This window comes from Octopus bimaculoides, chromosome 2, assembly GCF_001194135.2.
Source record: "Octopus bimaculoides isolate UCB-OBI-ISO-001 chromosome 2, ASM119413v2, whole genome shotgun sequence".
NCBI lineage: Eukaryota > Metazoa > Mollusca > Cephalopoda > Octopoda > Octopodidae > Octopus > Octopus bimaculoides.
The window spans coordinates 21,157,762-21,162,928 of NC_068982.1; positions in this window are offsets into that span (position 1 = coordinate 21,157,762).

The following is a 5,167-nucleotide window of genomic DNA, read 5'->3' on the forward strand; positions in this document are numbered from 1 at the left end:
AAGGAAAGATATTCAGTTATGGTACAAATATGAAAGTGAATCGATAAAGGAATGGACAATATATCTTGTGGCATCAAATTCATGATTTGACTTTAAATGCCAATTATACCGTATTTAAGCATATCTATATATGCTTTAAGACGGTATAATTAGCATTTGAAAATATAAATATATAAATTGGCATTTAAATATATAATATATTGGCATTTATATATATAACCTGGTCAATACAATAAATAAGCTAATGCGTTTCAAAACCTGACTGCTTCACTATCCATAAGCCAGCCCCTTGTTATTATGCTATGTTGTAATATTTTATTACTGTCCTATGCATTTTGCATAATTTATTTAAATAGTTAACGTTGTAATAGCCATATATATTGCTCTCTATTTGAACCATATATCATGGTGTTTATTTTTCATGGTAGCACAATTTTGGCAAAGATGAACATATACAAAAGAACTCTGTTTTAAAGATACAATTTGAAAATGTGTGCATTCAAATTTGTTTGAAATACATTAAATATGTGTTGGTAAATCTATCAAGAAACTGGAATAAAATATGTTGACAGATTGTGAAAAAAAAATGGAAGCAATGACATATTTCTGTATATTTAATGAGAAGTATCGATTTGCTTAGAAAATAAGAAGAAAAGATTTTAATAAATGATATATATACTCTGCGCTCTGTACGTTATCAATAAAATCAGTGACATTGACAGAAGAAATATCTGTTCTATTTGCTAAATAACACAATGTTTTTAACTCAAAGTTACGAAATACAATGTTCTATCAACAATTGTATGGTAGTTTGAAATTAGCAGAGAAGCGGCAGCACGTCACAATATTTATTTCGATTTAGTGCAGTTCAATACTTGCCACTGTTCCCTTTCCCAACATAAGTATACACTTGAAAGACTGTTTTAACTGAATATACGACTGGTATTTGTTAATAAAATATTGCTGTATTTTTCTGAGTCACTTATTTATAGTGCATAAACATCGTTTATATACTGTAACTTTAAAGATATATAAACTAATATGTGAAATATATTTAAAAAATTCAAGAAAGTTACATGATGATCTCAGGTCGATTTCCCTTCCCGAATGCACAAGAGCGGACATGGACAAACACTATAGGTGTACGCAGATACTATCTAGAAAAAATTTTCTGTGGACAAGCAGATAGGAATAGCATAAGATACTCACACTCAGATGGAGTGAAGGTGGCATTTGACATCCAATTCTGGTTAACCCTGAACAGAGTTATTAGACTGGAGTTACAGAGTGGTATTAAGGAAAATGAGATAGGGAATCCTGTGCTAGAGGGAGAGCTCGTTAGTAGTCTGGAAAAACATTATGGAACATTGGTCAATTCTTCAACGCAAAGCAAGAAGTCTTCATTTTCAGGGCTGAGGCGCATGCTCGGCAGTATGAGAAATCAAAAGTTGATCGATTGGCCCTAGAGGCAGAGGCACAACTTAGGGGCAAAAATCTACAATTCAGTCTTTGGCAGTCCATAATCGGGGCGTGCTATTCGATTACAACGGGCGGTGCGTGTGGCCTTTCAGTGGTTCTTCTTTTAAGTCGTTGCGTTGTTTCGCGTTTCGGAGATCGTGGTGCACTTAAGCACCTACCTCGATGACTTGTCGCTGCATTCGATTGCAGATAATAACTGATTTTCAACGCCGATAAAAGCTGATTCTTCAAGAGAACAGAAGGATGGCGGCACGAGATAGAAATCCCCAGGACATGATCGTGTGCTCCACGAGCTGTAGTTTCATATGCCGGAGTAGTCTGGGTGTCTCATAGCAAATAGCTATTGCTATTTACAGCAGAATCGGAGCTCGTTCAGTCCTGTGAAACAACGGGTGGGAAGGGTTTTAAAAATCTGTGTTCAGTAACTCTGATAATGTTGAGCTGAAGATTTTTGTCAACGTGTAATCTTAAAGGTTACCAAATGTCCTCCATGCTCTGATGGGAGAGACATCGAAATGCACCATCAGAAACATATACATACCCGGTAACTTCCAACTCCCATGATACATTATACAAAAAGTGGGTAAGTAACATTACATGGGTTGGTTTGGCCGAATTTATATCAATCGAAATTTTTCGTCTGTTTTGATCATCCATATATGGTAATATTTCTCATGATGTGTGGCTTCCGTACTGACTTGAAAAGTTGGATCGTTGTAACACACGGTGAAATCTGCTCGGTGGTCAGAGTTATCAGTTACTTGTCTGATCATTAAGTACTGTGCCTTACGGCCCATAAAGAGATTACATTCTCGAGAACAGTGTGAATGCTGGTGATTACGCCTTTACTGCGGTATTTAGAATTATTTTGAAAATAGGATGTATATCAGAATATGTTGATGATATCACCGCAATAGTTTCTGTCACCGATCAGATCGATTTAGCTAGGAATATTCTAAGTGAATACAAGGCGGTGATAGGAACACAATTTTACGAGGTGAAATCATTAACTACGCGACTCAGAATATGGTGAGATATATTTTTGCAACGAGAAGCATTGCGTGGCACTGGTGGAGGGACCGGTTAAGAAGATCGGGTTTTATTATGATACAGGTGTACAAAAACCGGATTAAGGTAAGGAGAACGATGCAGAGACTCAGTCAGAAAGGGGTCAAGAAGAAACTATCTCTGGAGAATTGAACCGACATAGCGAATAGCAAATACGTACTTCGCATTCCTCCTCTATTGTCTGACCGTCGTGCACCGTTCCGCTTCATGGTTCACAATAATGGAGTCATTGCTCTTCCACTTTCTTATGAGTAGACGCTTTCTTCTCCAATCAAACCTTCATGAACGTTTTCTGGATCAATCTGAATAGCAAGGTGATTTTCAGAGAGCGTTACTGCCCACCAAGAAATTTGCTGAAGGGTGTTAAACATGGCACAAGTATGTGTGTGCCTAATCTAAGCTGGCGCCTGTAGCATGGAAAGAACTGATGCAGTGTGTGTCCTCCCAGTATTTCCCTTTTGTATTCGGAGTGAACTAGGTCGGTTGAATTCTTTAATCACCCCAGGGTGAAGCAAGATTCTATGTAGTACATATATATGTAAGTATGTATATATGTATGTATGTATGTATGTATGTATGTATGTATGCATCTATGTATATATATGTATACATTTCATAAAAAAACTTTCGTTATAACTTTTACATATTCAAGAAATACTTTGTCAGGCATGAGATCAAAATTAATCATTCTATCAGAATAAATGCTGTAAAATAGTTTATATACATTAGAAATACATTACAAAGTTTAGAATCTAAGCACTTGTTAATTGTAATTTGTTTCACATCTTCAGCTTTCCAATGACAAAAAAGAAACTAAGAATCAGTACTTAAAATAATAGCAAACATTGTGTCAGTAAATCAAAAGATTACCGCAGCATATGAAAACAAACGAGGGACACATTATGAGATAAAAGTCAGGTGAATTATCAATAAGATGGAGCGACGTTCATTTGTCTCGCGTTAATATACTTGGCACCATTAGTAACGAACTCCGTATCTATTTAACCCAGAGTTAAAAAAGTGCATTCAGTATCTTTTACTTATTGCTTTTTCAGTCTGATTAATAATTAACAAATGCACACAATATATTTTCTATCTAATTTAGTAAAACCTAGAATTGGTATCTGAGTGCAATATCGATAAATAACTTGGTAGCTCGCTCTAACAGAAAGATAATCAGTATTTATTTCGGCTGTGTTGATTATATGATAGCATATGATAGCATTTTTATTGGGAGTGCAGAATAACTTGTTTCATATAACTGGTTTGTAAATTTGAAAACCCTGTAATTCGCAACACGTATTTCTGAATTCATTTTAAAATACGAATAATGCATTTTTTCGGTTTTAAGTTAGATTGTAGGCTTCCTTAACTTTTAATCTTCTTTTCCATTTTATGAATAATAATTCCTAAACTAGGAGTCAGTCTCCAAGTGTTATTGATTTTGTTGCGATCGATCCAGATAATGGTCTGTCAAATACAATATGATCTACATTTATGAAAGCATTTCCACACGTAAGACATGATAATAATGGATCTGTTCTAAATACTGCAATCAATTTGAATGCAGGAATTTCTTTTGTTATGGCAGACAGCTATCTCCATTGATATTCGCAATTATATTAGTATGGATATACCATCACGGATGTGTAATAGAAAACCCGAACACATTATTACATAAATTACTAAGATATAACAACTACTGTCACTATCAACAGAGTCACATTAAATGAATCAGTAGACAACAATCTTCAGCTGTTACAAAGCAATGAAATTACTAAGTTTTTCCCATACATTTTTTTAAAAAAGATTATTCGTTTTCAAAGATATATTCCTCGGAGAGAAGGCTGACATTTGTAGAGTGCAGTATGCCATTGTAACAGCATATTATACCTACTAAATTCTCCAAATATCTAAAAGGTTAAAACTTACAACGTTTGAAGAGAAACGGGAAATGGAATGTAGAAAGTGTAAAGGCCAGTGACATGCTAGTATTTTAATAGCAGTACGTAGAACCTGAAGGTCACTTTCTCAGTAATATTCGATTAATAGAAAATGAAAGAAGAATCAACGGGATGTAAACATTGCAAATTCCTCTTCTGCCTTGATACATTCTCTCTATGAATTTTCTCTTTTCATTTTTCATCGAATAAATATTAATGCGCGTACTTCTGTATAGCAATACATATCGTTAAAATATGTGTGTGCCTGTGTGTGCTAGTGTGTGTATGTGTGTACATATAAATTATGTATACACACACACACATACAAACACACACACATACACACACACACACACACACACACAGATGCATATACATATATATATATATATATATATATATATATATATGTGTGTCGGTGCCGCTCTCTCGCTCTCACTCTCTCTCCCTATCTCGCTCTCACTCTGTATATATTATTTTTTCTTTGTTTTTCTTTTCTTTTCACTTCTTCACTTGTTTCTGTCATTTGACTCTGTCCATGCTGGAGCACAACCTTGAACTTTTTGGGCGGAACAAATCGACCTCAGGACTTTTTTTAAAGTCCTAATGCTTCTTCTATCGGACTCTTTGGCTGAACCGCTACCTCACAGAGACGTAAACATACCAACACGCACTCG